This window comes from Triturus cristatus, chromosome 3_1 (assembly GCF_964204655.1).
Source record: "Triturus cristatus chromosome 3_1, aTriCri1.1, whole genome shotgun sequence".
Classification (NCBI taxonomy): Eukaryota; Metazoa; Chordata; class Amphibia; order Caudata; family Salamandridae; genus Triturus; species Triturus cristatus.
Window position 1 is genome coordinate 127141037 of NC_140583.1, and position 17002 is coordinate 127158038.

General features: G+C 45.8%; 1 protein-coding gene across 4 annotated transcripts in view; it reads right to left on the minus strand.

The window, feature by feature from the left end:
- SHANK2 (SH3 and multiple ankyrin repeat domains 2) overlaps positions 1–17002 on the minus strand; it is a 2937835-nt gene that overhangs the window by 2388110 nt on the left and 532723 nt on the right. For 3 of the 4 annotated variants that reach the window (XM_085643562.1, XM_085643561.1, XM_085643559.1), the window contains exon 1: positions 8392–8762. The gene's annotated coding sequence lies outside the window, so the exon portion shown is untranslated. Of the gene's footprint in view, positions 1–8391; positions 8763–17002 lie in introns of those variants that run through there. The other variant, XM_085643560.1, reaches the window with a different exon arrangement.

The following is a 17002-nucleotide window of genomic DNA, read 5'->3' on the forward strand; positions in this document are numbered from 1 at the left end:
GGGAGAACAATTAAAGTATGGAGGTAGAGTGAGAACATGTACCATCTCTAGAATGGCCAAAATCACTACAGTTACAGTGAAGTGCAAACAAGGGGAATAGTAACAAGTAAACAGCTGGATGATGTACATTTATTTATGGAGAATAAGTTTTACTCCTAGAGAGGATCAGGCCACAGCATGCATTAGAGCATGTTAGTATTGTTTGCATGTATAACCACCTGACAAATCATGTCATTTCATCCATGCATCGTATGTGATTTGGCTAAGTGGCTCAGTTAGGCACAGTATTACTTCAACTGGTGTACCATGAAACAAAGAGACTTGAATATCCCCCAGCCCTGCCCCAACTGAAGAAAGAGCAGAAGACATACTTCTTTAAAGAACACTACATTATGACCCACTAACAGTCCACAAACCGCCCCATCCGACCCCACGTAGACTGTGTCTTTGACCCTCCACAGCACTCCTCTGCCTTTTGGCTAGGGTCACACTTACACACATATATACATGCACTAGATTGACAGATGTCTAGACTGATGTCAAAAGATAGGTATTAACAGACATAGGGGCATCATTAGCAGCCGATGCCTGCACGAGCTAGCTGTTTTTGAGGAACGGAAGTACCTTTAGAAAAAACACATACATTCTCTTGGTTGTTCTGTATGTCTTCTTAAAAGTATTTTTTGGGGGATAATGGATATGAAATGATTTAAAGAAAGGTGTGTCACTTAGTAAAGAGCCCAGGCATACACGCTAAGCAAGTGGAGAGACCTAAATAGGTGGGCGATGCATCCAAAGTATCTGCTGCAAATAACAATTTCTTTGAAGTGTGGAAGAGGAGAATGTTTTCAAGCCACTAGTTGTATCATGGTTAATGATGTTTTTATACAGGGGTGAACCCTTGCCTTGCCCCGTGTCAGAAAATCAGGGAGCTGGCTTGTGAGGATAGTCTGAGCTAAAAATGGTGATGGAAACTTAACCAATTTAGGCTTAGATCAATAGTTGAAAGTTAAACACAAGAAATTCTTTTTTTTGGTACATAGAAATAGTTAGGTTTTCTTTGCATAAAAATGTACAGTAATTTGAGTTTTTGCTATAGGCTCCATTATGTAAAGATGGAATAATGTGGGGGTGGTATGTGGTCCTGTTAAACACTAAAAGTGCCTGGGAATTGGTAGGAATGAGTTGCTTTTTATCAAAAAGTGGATTATTAATTTAGGGGAAGGAACACCTAAAGCTTAATTAACACAATATTGGTAGATCACAACAAGGATGAGTCTCTGCTGAACCTCTGGTAACAACAGCACACACAGCAAGCACTTCCCCAGATAAATGTGCTCTAAGTCAAGCAATATCAAACAACATTAAAGTGAAGAGAACAAAACAGTAAAATTGCCAATGTAATTTAGAAACAAATATAAAAATGTAATAATAAAAAAAACACACAAAACTCACTGAATCCGGACAAGGCGATTTACAGATATAGATTTTTAAATTCTTAAGAAAAAAAGCTCTAAGAAATCACAAAGCGCTAAAGAAAAGTTCATGTTTGTAGGAGATCATGGAAGCCTAGCAGGTCACTGAGGTCAAAGTGTTTATTTTAAGACTTAAGAGTTTTCTGGTCCTTGAGATCCTCCAGTGGAGCAAGGTAGTATCCTGAAGCTGGCCATGGTCTATCGAGGTCAGATATCTCATTGTCATTATCCTGCTGAAGCCTTTAATATTGGTCCCACAGTCTTCGAGCTGCCACAGTTGCTTTGGTCACTTCCACACTGTGCGTTCCCACAGTAAATGGGAGCCGAGAATGACCTGTGTGTGTGTTCAAAAGCAAGGATCTATGCACTGAAAGACCCAGTAAAAGAGGGTCTGTCTATGGTTCTCCGTGAATAGCCTCATTCACATGTACTTTCAGCGCCTCGGTGTGGGATACTGCCCAGAGAGTCTAGCCCCCTGTATCCTAAAGACATAGGGGCAGATTTACGTTTCCTGGCGCATACATGCAAATCAGCAGGGATGCGCCAGGAAAGATGCGTGACGCAAGTTTACCCTTGTGCCACCACAGATGCGCCGCATTTACAATGCGGTGCATCATGGTGCAAGGATAAACAGATGCGTGTCGCATCTGCCGGCGTACGGTTGGCGCAGTGCTAGAGTTGTGTTGCGGGTGCGATGCAACTCCAGCACTGTTTCAACCTGGCCTATCCTCAACATGGTGCCTTACGCCTGCTTTGAGCAGGCACAAGGTTTTGATGCAGCGGCGTCAGAAAAGTGACTGAGTGAAATCCGAGGCACTTCTCCGAGGCGTTCCTGCGATGGAACCCCCCCCCCCCACCACCTGCGCCGGAATGCTCACATGAAACCGGACGCAGGTTTCATGTGGCGGAGGGCTTTACAACGTGACACATCTCCTTAGACGTGTCACGTTGTAAATAGGGTGCAATGTGGCGCATGGTTTTCACCGCTGCTGCGTTACAGAAGTGACGTAACGGTGGCGAAAATGTGGCGCACGGGTCTCTAAATCTGTCCCATTTAGTTTATAGTGACAGCTTGGGTGTTAAGGCCTAAAGATTGTTAATGGCCACTTTGAGGGGCTATCAGTCCAGCCAGTCATTTGGCTAAGCAATTGCAAAGCCGTATCTATTATGATTATGTAAAGTAATTTGAATTTAGCCTGAGGCGTGCTCTGCTGTAATGAGTACAATTCAGCATGGGGATTGTGGCTGCTACGGTACCACTCAGCAAGGCGTATTTGAACATTGCCCAAACTATTGTCAGAAGAGGTAGGTGTTTCTAAATACTCTTCTTTTTTTCTAATCAATAACTGTTGATAGATATTTAAATTCTAAGAGTATCTATATGCCAATAGTTCTATAACAAAAATGAAGGCTTAATTAGTATAAAATGCATGTACGGTGTGTTTTGATTCGGATATTGTGGCACGCGATAATCTGAAATAATACGAAGGTCTAGCCACATGAGTGCAAAGGTAGCTACCCTGTCCTACGAGTCCATTTGTTAGGTCAGGTCCTATGTACTTACAGTTTAGACATAGCATGGTTGATGTGTAGCATGGTTGCTGTGTATCTGCTTTAGAGGCAGGAAGGCCAGCCAATGTACAGCTGTGTGTGTCCTGGTCTGACCCGTTTACGCCGACACTATGAAGAGAATCGCGGCTAAAATTTATAAAATATCCGATGCAATACTTTATTACATCGGAGGCAGGTCTAGCACTTTATGCACCTACCTTATGCACTTAATTGAACCACCTGCTAAACCTTTGCAGAAATTAGGCCATGTTAAGTGACATGCCTGAAGTATTTTAGTGAAGGCAGATCTACAAATGTGTTAGCTCCTGCGTCAAATGTCAAATAATGTTACTTTATTAGATTATTGGTGGTAAAAGTCATGCTATATTTGGGAGTCCACTTTCATTAGGAGGATTAAAAGGATTCTACAGATTATGTTCACGGTGCATGGAATGCCAGGGGCAGCACCATGCCTGATTAGTGACTGGACGGTAGACCCCCTGGGACTCTCTGGTGCTGTAGGCAAAGTCCAGAATGGTACTGGTGGTAATGTGCTATTAGTGTTTATTTTACTTCTCGACGAGCCCTATGATATTGTTTTTTTTACGATATTGTTTATATCAGCTTAATAAATTAGAAAGTTTACAATAAATAGATTGTGTACTCTGATTTGATTTTTGACCTGCAGGATGTGTAGGTCTTGTAAAAGACGCCTTGTCTTGTAAAAAAACAGCTTATGATGTTTGTTAGTTTGAAATTTTAGATGTAGTGGACCATTGCAATTTAGGGTGACTGTCTCACTCGAGGTCACTAAGGACAAAGTCCCAGTCCTGCACTTTGCATTTACAAGTTATTATTTTCATGTGTGTTAGTCTCACAATTGGAATGATGCAACCAGGAGGCATCAGGCGGTCACACAAACGCCCAAGACTGGAAACGGTGGTAACCTTGAGGGAGGCACGCCCCCTGTTTTACTATGTTATGTTCTACATACTCAGCAGTAAAGAATTTGAAAATGGATGCCCCCGTTCTATTCATTAGGTTGGCGACAGAAAATGCACTTTTTTAGTTTTTCTGATCTTTGCCAGTTTATTGGCCGCACACATTCCCTTGATATGGCTGTCAGACTCCGGCCCTGGCATCTTACCAAGAAGGAGTTGTGTTTTTGGCCTAGTAGTTTCCCCTTTAGTGCTGTATGGATGGGCTCAAAACATATGGGATGTTAGTAGCTAAAGGGCCTGTACTGGCTGAAGATGTCACACATAATACGGGACATTTGGCAGCCCTGATGGAATAAGCCTGTAAGACGAACATGTTTGCTCGGCGAATAAATCGCATTATTTGGGAGTTCAGAGGCTTTCAGCATCTCTGTAGAACTTTATGAAAAAGCTTGGTCGAATGGACAACAAGCACAAAGAACTGCAGAAGCTCGCGCATGATGGTTTTACCAAGGTGGGCTGAAGCCCAGCTGATAAAATCAAACTATTGAGTTATTTTCTGGAAAGTGGGTGCAAGAAAGGGTTCCTGTCAAGGGGATCCGCGGGAACAACACTCGGAGAGGTCATTTTTCTTCTGCACAGCGCCTGGGTGCTCCAAACACCACTCTCGGCGCTTCACCTCACTGTAACCTTTTGCTCTGCACTGGAGGTCAGCAGAAAAGCACCCTGACACGATTGATTTTCGGAGTCCGCTGATAAAATGCTAGTTACTCAGTGACAACCGGCGACGTCAAAGGAATGCGGCTGGGAGGGGGCGCATGCGCGCGGCAGCTCCCGGCACTTTTAGGGGGCCGCCCTCGTTGCCAAGTTGAACGGCTCCAGGGCTTTGTCGCGCATTGTTCGCTGGTACGAGTATCTCTTGGACTGGGAATAGGCCCGTTTCTTCTTGAAACAAGAGAGCGTCGGGTTTCCTGGCTTTTGTTAGTGTTTCCACCTCTGATAAAAGAGGTCTGAACAATAAATCTTGCACTGAAAGAAAGGTGTCCCATACGAGAGGGGCTCCTCCACTCACTTAATAATGCGAAAAACATAACTACAAAACATGGGAACACAACTTCAAGGTTGAGTGAGCTACTCACACATGGAATGTTGCAAATTGAGGGGACCCCATGCCAGGGCAGTTGTAGGCCTCCCTCGCAGGTGTTCTGCAAGAAACACCATCCAGAAACTACACTGGCTGCGCATGGAAGCCCGAGTTCAGTTTAAAGCCCTCACTACTGTTTTTAAAATTCTAAAAACTGACTGTCCTGGCCTCCTGCGTCCACTCCTAGAGCCCTATACCCCTCAAAGGGCCCTACGCTCCTCTGGTCAAAACTTGGTGGTTGTTCCACGTATAAGGCTAAGCAGAATGGGCGGTCGCTCTTTCAGAGTCTTGGGGGCAAGACTCTGGAATTCCCTGCCACATCACATTAGCTCAATGACTAACCTGTTGACCTTCCGCAAAGCGATCAAAACATTTCTATTCTCCCCATCCTAATCTCCCACAGCCCGTCCTTTCCTTCTCCCCTCTCAGGTTTTCGTTATAGTTCAGCGCCGGGACGCCTCGTTGCTGGGGCAGCTGTTCGCGCTCAATAAAACGTTATAACATAACATAACATGTGTGACACTTTAAACCAGATAGGAGGTTGTCTGTTTAGGTTTGGCCTACAGAGCGCTTATGCGGCCTTGTCAACGTCATGTTGTCCAAAAAAATCCTGATAAAAATACGTAGAAATGACTCTGCATAGAGTGGCTTTTAGTCAACCCACGAATCTATTGGTCCACTCAAATGTAATTTAAAATGTGCTACCATAAACCCCTCCCGGCAGCATGTGGCAGTGGGTCTGCCGGCTTCAGACACTGCCCCCCTTCACGGTGAGTGATACATTCTGAAGTTTTACATGTGCTCATCCTCCCGAAAGAAGCGCACTTCAGTGTCGACTGGTAGACCAATCTCTGCTTTCATGTCTGGTTTAGGGCTTGTTTTGGACCTTAGTGGGTGAGACACTGTCACAAACGTCAGCGGCAGACTGTCCACCTTGTCGAAAGTGCATTAAATCCTATGGAACTTGTAATAAGGCAGACGGGATATCCGTCACATATTTGTCACTGTCTAATGCGTAGCCAAACTTAAAATCAAGCACTTAAATTCATGCATTTTTTAAATTTATTTTTGCAATCGGTTGTTGTTTTTTTCTTACAAACGCATGCACGCCACCTATAGCTGGAACCATTTTTACTTTTTTATTTAATGTATCACTTTTAATGTATATTACATGTGTTTACAAAAAAACCATTAAAAAAGCATGTTAGACTTGTCAAGGCCGGACCAATTTGCTTTACCAGTGCTTGTTTACCATTGTATGTATCATTTAAAAATACCCCCACTCTGGAAAGTAGTTCTGGGTAAACATTCAAGACTGTCTGAAGGTGTCACACCTGACAAGGGGTCCATGTTGCAGCTATCTGATGTAAAGAGGTCTTAGCTGTGAATGTTTCTGCTGAGTCCACAACATGTTTCTATCTGCTTAGTTCAGTTTTGCTTCAGGTGTTTTGTTCCAGACTTTCTGGTTTCTTTGACAACACGGATTTCCCTTTCCTATGGCCACGCCCCTCGTGTAGAATTCTTGAACTCTGAGGTCACATGTTCCTCCTGTATTCTTGCAGCCTGGGGGCGAAGACACTCCTCTGGTAGTGAACACAGCTGTGCCCTGGTGCATGGATGTGCGCCTGTCTGAGCGGGACTGATAACAGGTTTACACTTCTGGGAGTGCGCGAAGAATCACTTCTAACAAACTTAAGTAAAAGCTTGGAATGGTTTCCTTGAAAGCTCAATTCTAACACAAATACCCCCAAATAACCAAAAAACCATTGACCTTGAGTTCTGGAGTAACATGTTACTCGCCACGCAGCGCTTCAACCCTCTTCAGTGGTAGTAAGCGCTATATACACGCAAGTAGGCTACATAGAAAGAGAACAACAATGCATAGTGAGGAGCGAGAGGGCGGAATGCTCTGACGTCGATGGCATGAGGTGCAACCTAAGCTTTGTACCCGGAGCTCGTCACACACAAGAACCCAGGGGATTATTTACAAGCCCCTTGTGCCACTTTTGCGTCATTTTTGACATGGAAAAGTGGCATACGGGTGGCGCAAGGGGCTTGTAAATAAGCCCCCTAGAGTTTGCCACGCTGCTGTGTGAATGCAAGAGCTCAACGATTTTGTCACGTGACACTGGGTCACACACGGCAGCTCTGAAGTCTGTTTGTGACGGAATCAAAACAACTGTTCAAATCACGCAGAAAATAGTGTTGAATGCTGCTGTTAGTTTAAACGATCATCCGTAAACGGTGAGATTGATCCATTTTAGATTAACAATAAACATATACATATTAAATACAGAATAATAATTAGAAACTAAACCGTTAAAACCCATTCCCCCAAACTAAACCCATCCCTTGGTGTTTGTGAAGTCAATGACAGTTTCAAAATCAGGCGAAGATATTGTGGTAGAAGGGGGTTCATTTTACAGCATGTTCACTCACTCGGAGCAGGAAGGGACCCGCTATTCTTACCCAGGACGGGGTGCCCTCCTCTCTTCCCAAAGCTTCCATTACGGCCTCAGAGCTCATTCACCATGGAATGCCTCTGCGCCAGTATCCGAGCTGGGCTCCAAAGTTACTACAGACCCCATGACATAACACCATAGCATGAACTAACATAGCATATGTCCTTGCTAGTACACATTCACCCAGAAGGTTCTTGGCACGATGTAACAGATGTGTATTGTTACCCAACTATATGGTACTCCTTTCACCCATCTTAAGGGTGTGACAGGTTGTATGGACTGCCAACATGTGACGGGGGAGGAGTCACGCAGAATCACGCATTAGTGAACGGAACCACCAGACGCAGCCACGTAATGGGGGACACCACATTCCAGCCCTGGGCTTCCAGTTTAGAAGTCGAACTTTTGAGGTGTATGCTTAGTTCAACAGGTGCAGCGGCCATCAACCAAGACTACAACACCCATAATGCACTAGGTCATTAAATAAAAGCACAGCATTGGAGCATCATGTACTCGATAACATCTGGTATTTTCAAACCAGTGTGTGGAGAACCTTGTCAGAAATGAGCGCTTCACAATGTTGCCCAGTGGTCGGGTATTCGCATACTTTTTCCTAGACCAGTGTTACACTTGTTAAGACAATTCACACACAGGCAGTTTCTTTCTTCACGCAACAGAGACTGGTGCCATGCGATCCGTGCAGCCTCTCCGGTTGTTACCGCATGTTCAGAGAGCCCGGGCAAGCAGAGAGTACAGACAGACACCCACGCCTCGCCATGCCGCCCACGCCACAAGGGTAGTGTGTAGTAAAGAGACCTTACCAGCCTGCGCGCAGGTGGAGCGCCGCCGCGTCCGGTCCCGCGAGTCCACGCTGTCCGGGCGTCCTGCGCCTCTGCTGGGAAGCGGAGAGCACAACGTTTCAGAAAGTAAAGGCACACAAACACACCGAGAGCACACAGCAAGCAAAGCCCGGGAACGAGCTGCCACTCCCACCTCCGAGACCTGCCTGTGAACGGGGTGATTCACAACATGATAAACTATCCGCAGGAATGCCTGGAGTACAAAGAGCTGCCATTAACTGCGCCCGAGACAGGCGGGTGGCAAAGAGACAGCGCTGCTTCACGGCACTGCCCTGGAAGCAGCGCTGCTGCCGGCGCGTCCCCGCACGCCCCCTTCATGCCCAATCCAGAGCCCTCTGCTTTATAATGGATGCATTCCCGGAGGAAAAAAAGGTGCGCATCTTTTATTCTACAAACAGCCACGGTACTTGAAGACCTCTCCTTGGAGTGCAGCCGCTACGAGGCCATGCACCAGTCAAGCGTCTTAGCATCTTGTTGGGTTTTAGAGATGGGCCTTTTTTCTAATATTTACATATTTTAACACATAGTATTACTTGCAAGTATTGATGTTTCATAGCACTCTAATTCCGGGTGATATTATGTAAAACAATTCCACAAATGTTATTAACCTTATTAGCTCCGGTGGCACAGCGGTTATTCCAAACAAGCTTTGGCAATGGGAACCGGTCTGGTTTATAAATAAAAGTGTCTCTTTAGTTATTGATGGCATTAGGCGCTCAAAAATCATGAAGCATGCAGTCTTCCAATGATCCCTGCACTCAGTCATCTAGTGGCACGCCCGAAAACTCCTTCTTCTAGTCGCCTACTTCCACAGCCACCATAGACACATACACAGACTCCACAACATATGCAAGATCAGAGGATAGACATAGGAAACATGTTATGGCTAAATATGGTGGTCATATTCCTGCAATAGGAAAAAAAGTAACAAAGCAGTCGGAGGCTATGTTGTAACTGAAGTGTACATGGTGTATCGTTGTTTTAAGGTTCCACCATGGCCGTCATTAGTAGAACCAATAACTATGCATGGCTAATCAATGAGATACTATGGACAATCCCAGTTCATGATGGTCGCCTGGTTGAGAGGCAGTGGCCATGTGGCTGCGACGCACTGCAGACGATACAAGTGACATGAAGGTGGCCCATAATGGCCTGTCTGGGAAGAGGAAGAATGCTCAAAAAATGGGGGGAAATAAAGGAGAAGAAGGAAAGAAATGAAAGACAAGCTATAAAAGCAGAATCAGAGGACAAGAGAGTCAATGACTGAATTTGGGGGCGATCCTTTATCCTGTGCTTTAGGTTGTGTTGAAGAGAAGCGACCCAAAACTTCTGCATGTATATATTTAGTCACTTAAACAGCCAAAGGTTAGAGCGACATTATAGTTAGATGTTGAAATGAGATGAGAATTAACATTTAAAACCCCCTGTACTTCAGCATAGTATTGTGAGCTAACTATAACCTGCACTCCCGTCACGCACTGCCCAGGGCCTCAAATATTACATCACTCAAATCATGGTCAATTTAATCATTGATGACATCTCAAAAGACACAATTAATGGCATCACTGATGACGTCTCAAATGATTCCATACATTATACTCTGATTCATACTACTCCATAAATCCATACATTATTATTAAAAAGAAAGCTGGTAATAAAAGGCAGGGCAGCTGTAAATATGCAGCAGGAGAGTACCAAGTTATGCGTCAGGGTTCACTAAATTATGTGGAAAGAAAAGGCAAATTATGCTGTTTAAAGCAGCAAACTATGAGTAAGCATCACTTCATTTTTTTATCACTTATACACTTGGCATAGGTTTCACTTCATTAGTACCAGTTTAACAGCCAAATATAGCAATAAGCAAAAGAGACGTTTGCGAAGGCCTTCCATTGTGCAACAACACATGTCCGCTGTGTTTTTGAACCATTTGCTCTAGAAATAAAAAAAATTGTTTCAATCTGGCAGGTTGTTCAGCAGAAGAGTGATAAGTGGCAAATGTAGAAAAATCATACATATGTAGAAAACGCCACAGCTGCAAAATCGAATAGTTCGAGTGGCCGTGATAAAGGGCCTATTGTCATGTACAGCATAGAGCTGCTGTGTGTACACCTTGAGTGCATAGAATGGAAATAGTGTAAGCCCATGAGGCAAGTGTGATTGTGAATGTTGAAAGTTGCATGGTACACTGTTTACAAACCAGTACAGTTTGGGTCCAAGTAGTACTTGATGTTAAACAAGGTAAATGCTGAGCTCACCTGACACAAGTGGCACAGGCATGTTTCAAAGTGGGTTCTGACTTAAAGCCACAGCCTTTTGCAAAAAATATGTATGAAAAACCAAATCTTCTGTTGGCAACAGATTGTCCAGAAATGGATGTCTGGGCACGTGTCTATGTTAAATAGCTGTAATGCAGTGCTATAGACACATTCTATGTAACAGGAACATTAGTAAGGTGTGGATATTTATTTCTAGAACTTAGCTGAAGATTCTGAGGCATTGCAAATTGTTGAATAATGTAGAATGTAGAGATGCCCCACTTAGTGGTGGTTTAACTCACATTAGAGATGTAAGCATGACTTTAGGGTTAGATGCCATTGTGCCCATCTGATGAATATGTGTGGTGTATTTTACCAAACTGCGGAGCCTGGGAATAGAGCCTGGCTAGAGGTGTGTGAACAGTAGCCAAACCCTACCTGTGAACCTCTTGACTGAACATTGCAGGCCACATGAAGTGTTTAAGAGGGGGATTCCACTTAGGTGACAACTGCGAAAACTCTTTTTAGGAGGGTTTTCAAGGTTTAAAAAGGTGTGACGGGTTAAAGTCTACGGTTGCATTTTCTTAGTTAGGTGAGTGACTACTAGTAAACAGAGGGTAACATTAACCTAATGTGGGTACCTTGACTGATATGCTACATGTCCGGCATGTGGGTAAAATGGATGTCCATCTTCACTAGATTTTTGATAGACTACGTAGCACAGGTGTGGCATGCAGAATTACTTCAAGACTGCAAACCCTCTAGGACACTGTCACAATGACTGGATGATTTCATCAATGATGTCATCAATGATGCCATTTGGCATGTCATGAGTGTGACAGTGTTATAACCTGTGCATTATGACAGGTTGCCAGTTACAGTAATTAAACTAAACTACACATGGTGAGACGTACACCTCGAATGCTCAACACACTGATTTTATTGACAACCTGATCTCAATGCTGTTGCATGATCTCCAAGCTCCTTGAGTTGGGGGTGATTTTAATTGCATTTGTGACACAGAGCCTCTCTCGAACACTCCTAACCTTGGGGTCATGCACCACTTTAGGAGATGGGTGGATGCCGTGCAGTTTTTCGATGTTTGGAGGTGTATGCATCCGAAGGCCAGAGAGTACCCGTTCTATTCCCCGTGCATAAACTCCACAGTAGAATAGACAACTGGTTGTGGAATCAGACAATGTGATTGAAAGTGCTTGACACTGAACATTTGGGACTCACCCTGTTGGACCACAGGCCTATGAAGATGATTATGACCTATGAGAAGAGTAATGCGAAGGTTCCCACTAGGAGGCTGAGGGCCGAAGCACTATCAGACCGCCCTTTTCGTGATCCAATAGGCACACACAATACAGAATACTTTGCTGAAAATGAGGGCTCCTCAACGGAGTGTAGAGTGCATTTCAAGATATGGTGGAGAAATTGGGAGCAGAGCACGGCGAGTTCCTGGCTTATAACGCACTGGCAAGTGGGGTGCGATCTTTGTGGGACCAGGATGGACCTGCTAGTGGGGAGTTATTGGAGTGCCTGCTGACACATGGCAGTGGGCGCAAGGGCGGTATGATATTATGGAATGCTCTGCAATCATTACTGCCACACTCCTGCAATAACGCTAAAGGTAAATGGGCTCAATGCGTGATTTTGGCGATTCTGGATAAACAGGGAGTACTAACTATGCATTTATAAAGCGAGTCTCCTAAAACTCAAGTTTCAAATGTGCTCAGTTAAATTACATGCATCAGGCCTATCTCTGTCTCCGAAGCGCTCTGGACGCATGTCTGCAAATGTGTTTTCCCAGTGTGCTAGGTGTGGTGCGTGAGAGGCAGACGCTTATCACGGGATATGAGAGTGCCCAGTGGTAGCAAAGATCTGTTGTTGAAGCTGTCTGACCTAATTGGTAGGGAACTGGGTATAGATCATAGTCTTTGCCTACTGGGCTGGATGCCCAGGACAAAAAAGAACAAACAGGAGGGCAGGTTTATTGACCCAGCACTTCTACTATACAAATGTCATGTTGCGATGGTTTGGAAGTCAGTGGCGTCTCCATAGGTGCAGCTATTGTTAGGGGACTTGAGAAAGTGGGCAATGGCTGAGATGTTTGCCATTCACCCTTTCTGCAGAGAGCGTGGATGGGCAATGGGGATTATGGCTTAAGATGTATCGATTGCTAAATTGGAGGCGGGATCTGATGAAAGGCCACCCTGTGCGAGGATTTATTGGTTGCATTATAGGCTCAGATAAGGTTTCCCCCTGGAAGGTTGGGGGCTCACCAATAGAAGTAGAGATTGGCTGGGGGCAGGACCCCTCCCCCCAGCGCCTTGAGACCCTCACGGGTGAGTAGTGCGCTTTACAAATGTTCTGATTGATTGATTGATGATCTAAAATGAGAACAAATTAATTACTGACATGCTATTGCTTGAAGTTTCTATGGTGTGGCTGTGTGGGTATCAAGGCATACATGCAGGGTCTTGGGCAGGCAATGTTTCTGCTGGTGTGTCCTTGGGTACCTTGTCTCAGCCGGATGGCCTACTCATAAGGGCCAACTGTTAAGTTCCATTGGTATATTATTGCTATTGTTTAGTGAGATACTGAGTTCCTGTCCTGGATCTACTACACCATGTTGACGTTTGTTAGGGCATGTTACCTTTGTTCCTGAGCCTATGTTGGTTTGTTTTGCTATGCAGCGTACTGTTGGCTATTGTTGATGTCAATTATGCACCTGTCTATAGAGCTATTTAAAAATGACTAGAACTGGCTAAATGTAAGCAATTTGGTTGGTTTTAAAATATGAGTTCTTAGCTCATTTTTTAAATGTAAATTATGCTCTTATTACCATACCTAACTATAACACCACTTTAGCCATTGTTATTTTCAGTGAGTTTCTGTGTTAAAAAAAAATCATATTCTGACTTGAGCATAAGCCAGTGTGCAGTGGGGTCTGGCCTTGGAGCAAGGCCTCCTGCAGCAACACCCTCATGGTGACAAGTCTCCGATACACACAGCCTTCAATCGTGCAGCACAGTGGAGGGTTGTCGGAGGAGCTGACTTCTGCTCCGGCATCCAACCTCCTGCAGGCACCAAATCCCTTGCTTTGCAAAGCTTCGGCCATGTGCAGCGGGGATTGGATGCAGGGGCTTGCCTCAAGCCAGGATAAGAACTAAACTTCTCATGGGCACCCAGTGCCCCATTGTGAACAGCCTTTGGTGATATGCAGTGAGGGTTGGGCCCTATAAGGAGCCTAACCCCCTGCTGATCATAGCCTCCACCCTGCACCCAATCCCGTGGGACCCAAGCCCATGCTGTGCGTCCGGACCCTGTAGCCAAGTTCGCACAGGTGCCCAACTTCCCTGCTATGCACAGCACAGCCTTTGGCCTTGTACAGTGGGGGCTGGGCTTCTGACCAGGCTCCGCGCTCAACGGACTGCGCGTACCCAACCTCCCGCTGCACATGACCTTTGGCGTGAACAGCATAGGGTTGGCCACAAAGCAAAACTTTTCATGTGCTCCCAACTGGTGCTCACCCCCCACTGAGCACATGCTTCGGTCGTGAGCTGCACAGGCATCCAACCCCCTGCTTGCAGCTTTCAGCCTTGCGCAGCAGTGGGCTGTCCCTGCGCCCAGCCCACTGCAAATGGCAAACCCCATGCGCCTGACCCGATGACGTTTAGGGCCTGGTCTATGCCCAGATGCGTCACATTCATTAAAAAATATATATATATATTTTGTTACTGTTGTTCCTCGTAACTTGCACCACAGGGGTGGCCTCGCTGGGTCATTGAGTGACAAAATCCCAAACTCCTGTGACAAAATAAAGACCATACAACCTGGCAATGAGAGGAAGAGTGGAAGCCGCCAGATATATTATGACTGTCCAAGAGATGCAGAGTGTGGGGCCTGAAATAGTAACAAACGTCTAGGTTAGTATGAGTTCAGGTGAAAAAGAGAAGATTGACCATGTCAGGCCTCTAGCGGGGGAGGGCCCAGAGTGGGACAAAACGTGTCTGTGCTGTGCGAGTATCTATGCGGAGGGACATTAGATGTTTAGGGGCTGCGAGGGCCTGTAGAGGTCCTCCATTATTAAGATTCAACCATCTTTGGTCAGGATCTCCTAATTAGTAGCCATGGCATAGCCCAAATTTAGATCTGGTCTGCACTTTTTGGATTCAAATGCATGACATTTTTTCTTAATCAATCCCTTGTAAATACAGTTCTTTCCACAAAGCTCCGAACTCTCAGGCGCACAGAGCGGGATGCAATGAGGTGGACAGAGCTGTTGCTTTGGAGCTGTAGCACAAAGAAGCCCCAAAGAGGCGGTGTTTCTAGATGAATGACCCCAGCCTGGTTTATGTATAACACTGTCCTCCTTCTTTATCAGGACTCGCTGTGCTTCAGACACCGGGTGCTACGAGTAACCAGCACAATACCTGTTTTATTGATCAAACTTAGATGCGTTGCATTTGTGAAGATTTGCACCTGAGATCTGCAAGTTGGATGCAGATATCAGCAGTATGTGCATGAACCCTAATCACAACGTCAGATGGGGGACAAGGAGCAGTTTTGAAAAAAGGTCCTGTACCGATGCTCCAAAAGACTATGCATCGACACTATGAGTGCTATCAGTTCCTAAAGGGAGAGAGAGTGTGCCGCAGCAGTCCAGATAGGTGCTGCGACTTGGGATGGATGTCTCCAAAGAGAGGCTGTGAGTGTGTAGGGTGGGGGAGTGGTACTCCTGTGCGGGTGGTAGTTGTGCTCTCACACACCCTTGCGGGTGCAAATCATCGTCATTGGGCACTGCTCCTTGTGGGGGTGGCGCTGCAGTCCCTCACCGGCCCTACTAGAGGGCGCTCTGTTGGAGATCTTTTTAGGAGTCGCCGCAGTTGTGCATGTGGGTGTGTGGGTCAAGTGGGGGTAGTGAGTGACAATAAAATGACCTGTTGGCACCCTTGTATATTTATTCGTGGGTCCTCTGGGTCAGGTTGAAATAAAGCAGGGATGGAGGCACAAATAACGCACAAATGAGAGGGGAGAGGAAAAGATGTTCTCCCGCTGCTCTCAACTAGGGGTGGGCGGAATTTGCGAAATTCACTTTTGCAAACTATCGCGAAAATGTTAAAAATCTCCGCAAACACGCGGAAATATCGTGAAGATGCGGAAGTTTTTTTCCTGCCCGTTTGCGGTATTTTCCGCGTGGTCGCGGCTCGTCAACTTACCCATGCGGTAGCTCGCGGGCGTGGCTATCTTGTTTTCACTTGTCTCGCGGTGCATGATCGCGAGAAGGACGTGATCGCGCGACGCATGACGTTACTGCGGGCGCAAACTGTCGCGAGACAGCGCAAATGGCTACCAACAATCCAACATCTCGTGGAGAACGCGATCGGATCGGGAAAACTTGTCGGCGAACGTGGGGATTCAGGTAAGGCGATCGCACGCACGCGAGAATGTATTATTTTACAGCGCGAGCAAGAAACAAATTATCGCTAAGCTGCGGAATGCGGAAATTCTGACATTTTCGCACTTTCCGCGAAACGTGAAAATGACAAATTATCGCATTTTCCGCGAACGGAATTTTGGCCCAGGCCTACTCTCAACCCGTATGTGAGTCTAGAATAAGGTTTTTAGTAAGTAGTGGGTGGTCCACCCACCACTTACTAAAAACCTGCAGCGCCACCCCCACGAGAAGCAGTGCCCAATGATGATGCTTTGCACCCGCAAGGGTGTGTGAGGGCACAACTGCTACCCGCACAGGAGTACCAGTCCCCCACCCTAAACACTCACAGCCTGTCTTTGGAGACATCCATCCCAAGGCGCAGCACCTATCTGGACTGCCGCAGCACTCTCTCTCTCCCGTTAGGAACTGATACCACTCATAGTGTCTGTGCATGAGCCTTACCAGCAATCCTTCGAGAAGCATGGGACACCCAGAGATGACCATAATCCATAATTACCATCTCCTATATTATTAAGAAGTAACTAGACGTTGTCAAGGGCCGAGTACCAGCCAAATTGTATGCTGTTTATGTGTAAGTGTGTTTGTGAAGCAGTTTGTCCGCACAGACGTGTTCCTAAGACTTCAGAATGGACAGCCAGCCTGGAGCACAGCTAAAGGTGCAGTTTGGGCGACCACTAGCCAGCAAGGCTCCGACTTACGGCCCTGAACCCAGCTCTGAATGTGATCCTTGCACAATGGCGCTTCTTGGGACCCTCTCTGTCCAGCTAAAGGGAGCACAAAGGGGGCCAAAGCGCCTACTAGAATTTAACAGGGATATGTTTGTTGTGCCGAAATAAAGGTCACGTTTTTG